Here is a 12,656-nt window from a genome sequence, read left to right on the forward strand (position 1 = left end):
GTCAACAAAGACAACAATTACTGCCAACAACTCCCCCACATTCATGGCTGTGTAAACCCTAGACTCAGTTACACATTGACTATGCTAGGCCTTCCATGCACTCAATGTTCTTAATCATTGTGGACACCCACTCAAAGTGGCTGGACATGCATGTCATGCTGGAGTTCATTTGTCAAACATGGGGATGGTGATAGAAAAATTGCACACGTCTCTTGCAACACACAGACTCCCAGAAGTGTTGGTCACAGATAACAGGCCATTGTTTACCAGCAGAGAATTTGAGTATATCCTAAAGTTGAATAATATTTCAGAACAGCTCCATACCATTCATCATCCAATGATGTGACAGAAAGCTCAGTGCTAACTTTGAAGGTAGGCTTAAATAAACAGCCTACAACTTCACTCAAACTGTCCCGGTCCTTGTATAAAAACTTAAAGAACTGGGTACTGAAAAGGGTCACTCGACACTAAACATTAACTGATTTCTCTCCACAGATGCTGCTAGAGTTGCTGAGCTTTCCCAGCAATTTCTGATTTGGTCCCTGTTCCTATTTCATTGTAGGACCATCACTCATGCAACAATAGGGAAACTTCCAGCAGAGTTGATAATGGGACGAAGACTCCACACAAGGTTGAATCTGATCTTCCCCAACCTGGGGAGTCGGGGTGGTGGTTGGGGTGGTGGGGTGAGTGTATGTGAAATGGCATTAGGAAGGCTGATGCCATACACTAGACTCCACTAAGCGAGAGAGACAGTTTACTTCAGGGGATGAAGTTTGGTGTGGAAACTACGGGAATGGCCCTGCATGGGTAAGAGGCATGGTCGACATGAGGTCAGGTCCAGTGATGTATACAGTTCAGGTAGATGGGACAGTCCTGAACAAGCATGTAGACCATATGAAAGCTGCAAACTCACAAACGGTGAAAGAACAAAACATGCCCAGCTCCCCAGCAGCCTTTCTGATTGTTCCATAAATCATGGGTTTTCCCTCTCCATCAAGCATTGAAGATACCTTGGAATCTGAGATTGACACAGTGGATGTTGCCACCTCGACACCTTTGCTGCCTGAAGAACAGAATGAATTTCTTCTGAGAAGCTCTGGGTGCAAGAGGGGAGCTACTGTGCATTACATGCTGCCCATATCAGAGGTAGAGTTGGAGGAACCTGACCCGGTGTTAAAACACCCCAGGAGGAGTTGTGACAAAAGAAAAGGCCTATGTCCTTGTACTCAGAGAGGAAGACATGTAGCGACTGTAATGAGGTCAGCTAGGTGGACATTATAGAATATGAGTTCCCTGATTGGGGCTGTTTTTCCTGTCTAATCAGGGAACCCTGGCTGACAGATAAGAATAGGCATCTCAGACATCCTGTTCACTCTCTGAGAGTTGGCTGAGGGAGCTGGATCAGTGTCAAGGACTCTCCATGTGTAGGTAAGGGGTGACTTGGTGACTGGACACTGGCCTCTGTGTAATTATTTCAGAGGGATTTCCTGGATTATGATCTGGCAACACTGAAGGAACAGTGATATGTTTCCAAGTCAGGATGATGAGTGGCTTGGAAGGGGACTTGCAAGTGTTCCCATGTATCAGCTGCCCTTGTCCTTCTAAGTGGTAGTGGTTCTGGGTTTGGAAGGTGCTGTCTAAGGAGCATTGGTGAATTTCTGCAGTGCATCTTGTAGATGGGTATCATGTATTGGCTGCTTATTCAATTTGGTTTAGATTCAAATGATTATTATTTCCAAAGGAGTTGTAATTCTTGTATTAATTTAGTCTGCGTGGAGTGGAAATCAGACCTTGTTTGAAACATTCTTAAGCAATTCCATTGGAGGGCAGAGAAAGTAAGAACTGCCGATACTGGAGTCTGAGATAACACTGAAGAAGGGTCCTGACCCGAAACGTCAGCTTTCCGGCTCCTCTCATGCTGCCTGGCCTGCTGTGTTCCTCCAGCTCCACACTATCCACTGGAGGGCAGTAGCTTATCAAAGTGATCTTTGGTGTGCTCAGCAACACTTCCATTTGATTGAAGAAGGTCTGCATTTCACGGAGTTTTCAGAGGGATTCATTTGGATTCGTGTGCATGACTACAATTCTATTAGTTTATGACAAACCTCCTTTGTTTATTACTAATCTCCAAAAAGATATTTCTTGCCTGTGCTCACACTGTTACTCATCTTAGTCAAACGCTCTGGTTTTCCCACTGGAAAGAGACATAAGATGGAATAGAAGCTGTATCCAGTCATTTAAATATTTCTTCTGCACCAGCATTTTTAAGGAGATAAAAAGAAGAAAGATATGTTACGACCTGCAGACTGACATTGCCCCCTAGTGACAATCCCTCAGAACTATTTTCTCTCTCACCTGGGTTCTGAATTAAAACTTTACAATACAGGGAAAGTCATTCCTCCTGTCTGCCACACTGGCTCTTGATAGATCAGTCGAATTTAGTCTATATTTTTCCCAATTATCCTGCAAATTCGTCTTGCAGTATATGTCCAATTTTGGTGTGTAGTATGAGGACCAATCCCTTTATACCCTGTCAGTACAGCAATGGACAAGGATGTCTGGTCTCTACTGCTATGTTCCTCTTGCTTGTACCTCCAATGAGCTGGAAGTATGCTGTGCAATCCGTGGAACCTCAGCTTGGCTTGTGTATAGACTAAATGAGGGGGGAAAGCAACATCACATGATACTGAAACAAGGGATATTACCTTGTATAAAGGCTGGACCAGTAGTTGAAATAGAACATCTCACTATACAGAGTTAATATCTCTGCAAAATGTGTGACACAACCAGGGCAAAGTCATACCCCTTATGGCCAATCACCTTAGAAGTGTAGGGAAACTCACCAAGTATCACCCATAATCAGCTATGGAATCTAATAAAAAGTAGTAGTAGTGATGTCAGCTGAGCTGGGTCCCCTGTGGAGATCTCTACTGTAAGTAGGAAGAGATTAGGGGGACTTACTAGGAAGTAGGAATAGCCATGTGAATGATGAGTGCAGCCCAAACTTGGAAGAAAGACTATCATCCAATTAATAATAGGATGAAATAGAAATGAAGATAAGAAGCATAAAAAAACATGTAAAGTGGCAAGAAAGAGAAGCAATATAAAGACTGTTGCAGAAACACAGAAAAACTGGAGAAAACGCACAACACAAGAGCATATCATGAGAAAGTTAAAGCCCTGACAAACAGGAAAAAGAGAATAACTACAAAGAATGGCTGTGTATGTAGCAAAGAAGGTGTACTTTATTTCAAAAAAGAATACAGTAAAACAAGGAGTGGAGTACATCAGAGAGCTGTATGATGATGAATTCATAAGTGAATTGGTACTATCAAAGGAAACAGAAGGATCAGAGCTTACAGAAGTGGAAGTCTGAGCTGGGATCAAAAAAATGAAATATGGAAAGCACCTGGAATCAATGAGATACTGGCAGAATGCCTGAAAGTTGCAAATGATGTTCATTTAGATACTGATGGACATCAGCAACAACATTTACAGAACAGGATTCCTACGTAAGGATTATATGTGTCAGTGTTCGTTTGATCCCAAAGAAACTGAAAGTCCTAGGAAGTTAGGCAATAGGCCTCAATTAATAAGGAAGTATGAGCAGAACATTTGGAAAATCATAATATAATCAAGCAGATAGCATGGTTTCATGGAAGTGAAATCATGTCTGACTAATTTATTAGAGTCTTTCGAAGAAGTTTCAACTAGACTGTATATGGAATTAGAGAAGGTGTTCAACAAGGTACCTCACAAAATGTGAAGTCATAAGATAAAAGTCAACAGTGTTGGAGATAATGTATTGGCGTGGATAAGGAATTAGCTCACAGGCAGGAAATAGCAAATGAGATAGGGGGTTCTTTTTCAGGTTGGTGGACTGTAACCAGTGGAGTTCCACAGGGACCGCAACTGTCTACAATATATATTAATGATGTGGAGGAAGGAAGCAAATGTACTGTAGCCAAATTTGCAGACGACACAGAATTAGGTCGTTTGCAAGAAGGAAAGAAACAGTTTACAGAGAGATATTGATAGGTTCAATAAGTGGGCAAAAAGTTGGCAAAAGGAGCATAATGTGGGAAAATGTGAAGTTGTTCATTTTGGAAGGAAGGACAAAAAAATCAAAATAGAATTTAAATGGAGAAAATCTACAGAAAGCTCCAACACGAAGACATTTGGGGTACTTGTCATAAAACATGGAAAGCCAGCACACAGATGCAGCAGGTAATCAGGAAGGCTAATGCATTGTTGGCCTACATTTCAATGGTGTTGAAGTATATCATAGTAGGGAAGTGTTACTGCAACTGTACAAGATACTGGTCAGACCACAGCTTTGGTCTTCTTATTTAACGAAAGCCATTGGAGACAGTTCAGAGAAGGCTCATTATAATGATGCCTGGTATGGAGGGCTTGTCTTATGGGCAAAGGCTAAACAGGTTGAGACTCTACTCACTGGAATTCAGAAGAATGAGAAGTAATCTCATTGAAACATTCTTAAGAATCCTTAGGATTCTTAAGGGGCTTGACAAAGTAAATGCTGAGAGGATGTTTCCCCTCATGGTAGAGTCTGGGACTAGGGTATAGTCTCAGAATAAAAGGGTGCCAATTTCAGACTGAGATAAGGAGGAATTTCTTTGAAACTCCTTACCACAGAGAGATATGGAGGCAGGATCCTTGCATATTGTTAAAGTGAGATTGATAAATTCTTGATCATTTGCGGAATCAAGGGTTACAGGGAAAGGGCAGGAAAGAGGATTGTGGAAAGTAGGAAGTGAAAAATGCCACACTGCTTCCAGAGATCCCATGGAAACTGAAGCTTGTTACTTTCAGAATTCATAAACATTGCCTCACTACATCACAGTTCTGTCTTCAAAAGCTGATCTGCTTCTGAAGATAGTGCTCTGATGTAAAACACATATTTGACTTGCCTATTTTGTGTAAGCTAGCACACTCATGAGTCATCTTCTCAACTTAAATAGTACAGCTCAATGACACTGTATGTTCTGGTATTGCCGATGAGTTGTTAAAAAACCTTATGTAACACATCTGGATTACACAACTTTTTTTAAAATCACTATAATAAACTGGCCTTTTTTTCCTCATAAAAGATGGCCGCTTTTGGATTTTAATTAAGTGGAACGTGTACATACATTATGAATTAACTTGCATGTTATTGTTTTGAGTTAATGCTGCTTTAGTTTCATGCTGAGAGAATGATGGCCTCACTTCCCGTGTGTACTATACTAAAATTTCTTTCTTTTTTCCTAAGCAAGTTCAACCACCTTACTAATTCACAGATCTCAAATTCAAATGTTTAAGCAGAGTACTGTGGATGCTAGAAATGTGAAATAAAACCCTTAAAATGCTGGAAACATTCAGCAAATCATGCAGTACCTGTGCTGAAGAGAATTAGAGTTAACAATTTAGATTGGTGACACCTCGTCAGACTGTTCTGAAGAAAAACCATTGACCTGAAACATTAGCCCTGATTTTCTCTCTCCATGGTGCTGCATATTTCCAGGGCTCTATTTTTAATTCTAAAATATTTGTGGGCTGTATTTCAAAAACTACTTCTTTCTGGATTAGTTACAGGTTAAGCAATAGGTAATTAATTTCTATTGAATGGCACCTATAAGATAATTAAACTACTACAGGTACTTAATAGGTATATTATCAAACAAAAATTGCCATTGATCCACATTGGAGTTATTAGGACAACATCGTGGTTAAACAGGTTGATTTTCAGTAGTAACTAATAGACAGAGTTAGAGGGACAAAAAGGATTAGAAAACTAATTCTGGAGATGAGGATTTGAGCTGCTGAAAGATCAGTAAACAATGGTAGAGCATTTAAAATCAGGGAAGCTCAGGAGGCCTGAATTAGAGTCAGATATCTTAGAAGATTGTGAAGTTGGAGGAGTTTACAGAGATTGGGGGTTTGGGGGTGACAAGTTCTGGAAAAATTTGAAAACAAGGATGAGAATTTTAAAATCAAAGCACTGCTTAAGAGAAAGCCAGTATAGGAGAGCGAGCGCAAGAGTGTCACAGAATGGATATAGCACAGGAGGCCATTTGCACATTGTGTCCATGAATCTTTCTTCAAGAGCAACTCAACCAATCCCATTCCAGCCCTGTCTCAGTAGCACGGAAGATTGTTTCTCTTCAGGTTCTTCAGAAAGCTACAGTTGAATCTCCATCCACTACACTCTCAAGCAGAGCATTCCAGGTCCTTATCACTCACTGTTTAATAAAATGTTTTTCCTCACTTTGCTGTTACTTTATTGCCAATCACCTTAAATTGGTGATCTCTGGTATTTGACCCTTCCAATAACAGACACAGTATCTGCTCTGTTCAGACCCAGCATGACTGAATGGAGAATTGATAGAGATCATCAATCTTCTCCTGTCAAAAAGCAAATAAGCTATCTATGGAACTGAAGTCCCCCAAAACTGAAACCATCTATTTTTTAAAGACCATATCTTTTTTATTTTTCTGTGTTTTTAATTGTGAACTGAAATGGAAAAAGAACTGTTTTACAGGAAAGGACTGAGGAAGCAATTACGATACTTTTAAAAGGCACGTTACTGAAATTCACTGTAAGAAATGTTTACACTGCTGTTTTGTTCAAATATTAGGGGAGGCTGTTTGTTGATGGGATATACAAAGTGAAATCAACTGGCAATATAATAATAGAGGTGCTGGAGGTCTTAAAATGCATAAAGGTAGATAAATTCCTGGGACCTGATTAAATGTATCCAGGACATTCTGGAAAGCTAGGGAAGAAATTGAGGGGCCCTTGGCAGAGTTATTTATATCATTGACAGCCACGGGTGAGGTGCCGGAAGACTGGAGGGTGGCTAATGTTATGCCATTATTTAAGAAAGGTTGCAAGGAAAAGCCAAGGAACTACAGACCAGTGAGCCTAATGTCAGTGGTGGGTAAATTCTTGGTGGAGATTCTGAGGGATAGTGCATTTGGAAAGGCAAGGACTCATCAGGGATAGTCAGTATGGCTTTGCACATGGGAAACTGTGTCTCACAAATTTGGTTGAGTTTTTTGAAAAGGTGACCAAGAAAATAGTTGAAGGCTGAACAGTAGACTTTGTCTACATAGACTTCAGCAAGGCCTTTGACAGGTTCCACATGGTAGACTGGTTAGTAAGATTAGATCACATGGGATCCAGGGAGAGAAAGTCAATTGATGGTAGGCGACAAAGGGTATTGGTAGAGGGTCATTGTTCAGGCTGGAGGCCTGTGACAAGCGACGTGCCGCAAGGATCGGTGCCGCTTCCACTGTTGCTCATCATTTATATAAATGATTTGATCGAGAGTGCAGGAAACATGGTTAGTAAGTTTGCAAATGACACAAAAGTTGATGGTATAGTGGACGGTGAAGAAGGTTGTTTAAGAGTACAATGGGATCTTGATCATCCAGGACAGTGGGCCAAGGAATGGCAGATGGAGTTTAATTCAGACTAATCAATGATATAGATGAAAATATGGAGGGGATGTTAAGCAAATTTGCAGATGACACCAAGATTGGTAGAGTGGTTAATAGCGAAGATGGTTGTAGGTTACAGGAAGATATAAATGGGTTGGTCAGATGGGCAGACGAGGGGCAGATGGTATTTAACCCTGAAAAGTGTGAGGTAATGCACTTTTGAAGAAGGAACAAGATAAAGGAATATTTAATGAATGGCAGGACACTGGGTAGCTTAGAGAAGAGGGGTCTTGGGGTAATTATTCACAGATGCCTGAAGTCGGCAGAGAACATGATTAAGATAGTTAAGAAAGCAAATGGGACACTTGCTTTCATCAGTCATGGCATAGAGTATAAGAGCAAAGAGAAGTTGTACAGAACATTGGTCAGGCCACAGCTGGAGTACTGTGTGCAGTCCTGGTCACGTCAGTACAAGAAGAATGTGATAGCGCTAGAGGGGGTGTAGAGGCAGTTCAACAGGATGTTGCCTGGCATGGAGAATTTGATCTAAAAAGAGAGACTAGAAAGGCTTGGATTGTTTTCTTCAGAGCAGAGAAGACTGAGGGGGGACATGATTGATGTGTACAAGATTGATGTCTACGGGTAGGGTGAATAAAGGGCAGCTGATCCCTTTGTTTGAAAGGGCATAGTTTTAGGGTAAGGGGCAGGAGATTTATAGGGCTTTTGGGAAAAAAAAAGTTTCAGTCAGCGGATGGTGGGAATCTGAAATGCACTGCCTGGGAAGGTATGGAGGCTGGAAACATTGCAACTTTTTTAAAAAAATTGGATGAATACTTCAAATATCATAATGTTAAAGGATATAGGACAAATGCGGGAAATTGGGATTGGCACACTTTTAGTGGTGTTATGTCAGTGCACTCGATGGGCCGAAAGGCCTTTTCTACAATGTATGAATCTGTGAATCTTTTGGAATACTGTGTGCAATTCCGGTCTCCCTGCTATAGGAAGGATGTTGTGAAACTTGAAAGGGCTCAGAAAAGATTTAGAAGAATGTTGCCAGGGTTAGAGGGTTTAACGATAGGGAGAGACTGAATAAGCTGGCGCTATTTTCTCTGGAACACAGAGGCTGAGGGGTGACTTTATAGAGGTTTATAAAATCATGAGGGGCATGGATAGGGTAAATAGACAAAGTCTTTTCCTTGGGGTGGGGGAGTGAAAAACTAGACAGCATAGGTTTAATGTGAGAAGGGAAAGATTTAAAAGGGGCCTAAAGGGCAACTTTTTCACACAAAGGATGGTGTGTGCATGGGATGAGCTGCCAGAGGAAATAGTGGAGGCTGGTACAATTACAACATTTAAAAGTCATCTGGATGGATATATTAGTAGATTTAGAGAGGTATGGGCCAAATTTTGGCAAATGGGTCCAGATTCATCTAGGATATCTGGTCGGTATGGATGAGTTGGACTGAAAGGTCTGTTTCTGTGCTGTACATCTCTATGAATAATGCAAGGTGTTGCATTTTGATAAGACAGACTAGGGCAGGACTTACACAGTTCATTGTAGGGCCCTGGGGAGTGTTGTTGAATAAAGAAACATAGGGGTGTAGGTATATAGTTCCTTGAAAGTGGTGTCACAGATAGACAGGGTGGTGAAGAAGTTACTTGGCACACTGGCCTTCATCGGTCAGAGCACTGAGTACAGAAGTTAGGATGATGTGTTAGGACAGCCAAACAAGACATTGGTGAGGTCACATTTGGAGGACTGCATACAATTCTGGTTGCCCTGCTATAGGAAGGATGTTATTAAACTGGAAAGAGTGCAAAAAAGACTGGAAGGTTTGAGTTATAAGGAGTGGCTGGATATGCTGGGGCTTTCTTCCCTGGTGTGTAGGATGCTGAAGGGTGACTTTAAATAGGTTCCTAAAATCCTGAGGGGCATAGGTAAGGTGAATAGCCAAGGTTTTTGTCCCCTAGGGTAGGGGAGTCCAAAACTATCAGGCATAGGTTTGAAGTGAAAGGGGAAAGTTTAAAACAGGACCTGATGGGCAACTTTTTCACAGAGGTTGGTGCGTATAAAAGCTGCCAGAGAAAATGGTAGAGGCGGGTACAATTAGAACATTTAAAAGACATTTGGACAGGCATGTAGACAGGAAAGGTTTAGAAGGATATGGACCAAATGCAAGTAGATGAGACTAATTCAATTTAGGAAACGTGGTCGGCATGGATGAGTTGGGCCAAAGGGTCTGTTTCCGTGTTGAATGACTCTGTGACTGTATCACAGGATGCTGATTGGTTCATGGAACTGTGACCAGTTGTGGATGCCAAAGGCCATCAGATTGATAGCTACCTGATTAGTTCCTGGACAGATGAATAGCTTGTGGTTGTGAATGATACTAGCAGAAGCCCTTAGACTGACACAAGGGCATATGTCTTTCTCGCCAGTAAAATAATTAAAGCCTGCAGAAAACCAGTTTATTTTCCCTCACTAGTTGCAGTAAGCTGTGGCCTTTAACCAGTAACAGACTCTGCAGTTCATGTACCAATCAGCAATGTCTCCTGCGAAGCAATGCAAGAAATAAGACAGAAACATAGAAAATAGGAGCAGGAGTAGGCCATTTGGCCCTTTGAGTCTGCTCAGCCATTCATTATGACCATATTTAATCATCCAACTCAATAGCCTGTTCCTGCTTTTCCGCTATATTCTTTAATTCCTTTAGCCCCAAATGCTATATCCAACTCCTTCTTGAAATCATATAATGTTTTGGCCTCGACTGTTTTCTGTGTTAGTGAAATCCACAGGTTCAGCACCCTCTGGGTGAAGAAATTTCTTTTCATTTCAGTCCTAAATGGTTTATCTTGTATCCTTAGACCCATGGTTCTGGACACCACTGCTTTCAGGAACATCTTTCCTTCATCTCCTCTGTCTAATGTGTTTAGAATTTTAAAAGCTTCTATGACATATCCCCTCATTCTTTTGGATTTCAGCGAATATCATTCTAACCAATTCAACCTTTCCTCATATGCAAGTCCTGGCATCCCAAGAATCTGTCTGATAAAGCTTTGCAGCACTCCCTTTATAGAAAGAATACGCTTCCTCAGATAAGGAGCAGCAAAATATCCCTGCTCCTGTACTTGGAACGAAGGCCGGTATACCATTTGGCTTCTTTATCACCTGCTGCACCTGCATGCTTACCTTCAGCGACTGGTGTATAAGGACATCCCGGGTCTCATTGTACATTCCTTTCTTTCAATTTATGGCCATTTAGATAATTATTCGCCGTCCTGTTTTTGCTTCCAAAGTGGATAGTCTAACATTTAACCATGCATTTATCATCTCAATTGGTATGTACAAATCACACTGAAGTATCGCTGCATCCTCCTCAAGCTCACCCTTCCACCCAGCTTTGTGTCATCTGCAAATTTGAAGACACTACATTTAGTCCCTCATCCAAATCATTAATATATATTGGGAATAGCTGTGGTCGTAGCACTAATTCCTGCACCACCCCATTAATAGCCATTCAGAAAAAGACTCATTTATTCCTCATCTTTGTTTCCTGTTTGCTCACAAATTTTCTATCCAATTTAATTACCATTCTCAATCCCATGTGCTTTAATTTTACACTGTAATCTCTTATGTGGGACTTTGTCAAAAGGTTTCTGAAAATCTAAATAAAGCACACGCACTGTTGTCCCTCATCAACTCTACTAGTTCCACCCTCGAAGAATTCCAGTGGACTCATCAAGCACAATTTCCCATTCTTAAATCCATGTTGATTCTGTCCAATCCTGAGACTGAAGAATAGATAGCCCTGGTGAGCAAAAAGATTATCTCAGTGAATCCTGTGGACTAGCCTTTTGAGCAGCTTCCATAGTGTTTCTTTTACCTTCCAGCCATAACACCAATGTTTTTGTCTGTCTGTACATGTGTGTAGCGGGTTTTAGAAAGAGGTTAAAGTTTTCACTTGTAAAGTTATATGTTGAGAGTTCATGGTTGTTTACCTGTCATTAGAATGTATTTATTCATAATAAGTAATTGTTCTTGTTAAGTACAGAAACCTGGACTGTGTTTTCTGTTATCCTGGGGCTATCTGACAGGTAACTTGAGAAATTTGCATACTTTGATACAATTTTTAACTTTTGTGATGACTCCGGAAATGTCAGGGCTTGATTTCCAGTGCACTATCCCATTGGTGATAATTTTATAAATCAGTCTACAGTTGACCTATAAAGCCATACTTTTATTTTTCTACAAACAGTATCTACAGTAAAAAAGAAAGTTGGTTAATAATGCTATAAAATTTCCAAAGGTGTTGAAGGAAAGGTGGGTGAATGAACGAACGAAACATATATAACTGTTTTTGAAAGCTAGTACGAAGATGTTGCACAAAAGGCTACTTCTGTGTTATAAAATTCTATTACTGTTATATCACCTCCTTTCTCAGTCTCCTTTGCCATGCTGGTTCTAGTTCTTTTTTCTTTCTTCATTGCTCATATCTATGCATCTTTTTTTGGCTCTGTGTCTTTATGAGGGCAACTTTTGAACAGCAGTAGAAAGTAGTTTGATAGAAAACATTTTATGTTATTATCCAGCCAAAGAAAGTGCAAGTTCTCAAATTCAAAAAATAAATTTTTCTTCTAACAGAATTTGTTACCATACAGCATAAAGAGATATTTGGAAAGATGGCCAAAAGATTCTAAAGAATCATACTGGACTGAAAGTGCTAACGCTGTTTCTCTCTCTGCAGATGTTATCAGCCTTGCTGAGTTTCTCCAGCATTTACCTTGTTTATTTTTGACCAAAAGATTAATTGAAGAGGTAGATTTTAAGGTGCATTTTAAGGGAGGGAAGGGAGGTAGAGAGGCAGAGGGGTTCAGAAAGTGAACTCCAGAGTTTTGGCCCAGTTAGGGGAAGACATGGCCACCAATGAAGTAGAGATAACAAGGTGTAGAGCTGGATGAACACAGCAGGCCAAGCCCCATCAGAGGAGCAGGAAAGCTGACGTTTCGGGCCTAGACCCTTCTTCAGAAAAAGGATCCTTTCTGAAGAAGGGTCTAGGCCCGAAACGTCGGCTTTCCTGCACCTCTGATACTGCTTGGCCTGCTGTGTTCATCCAGCTCTACACCTTGTTATCTCAGATTCTCCAACTTCGGCAGTTCCTACTATCTCCGCCACCGGTGAAGTGATTCTCTAACTCCAAGGGCTACGA

Source organism: Rhincodon typus, chromosome 36, assembly GCF_021869965.1.
Source record: "Rhincodon typus isolate 14 chromosome 36, sRhiTyp1.1, whole genome shotgun sequence".
NCBI classification, from domain to species: Eukaryota; Metazoa; Chordata; class Chondrichthyes; order Orectolobiformes; family Rhincodontidae; genus Rhincodon; species Rhincodon typus.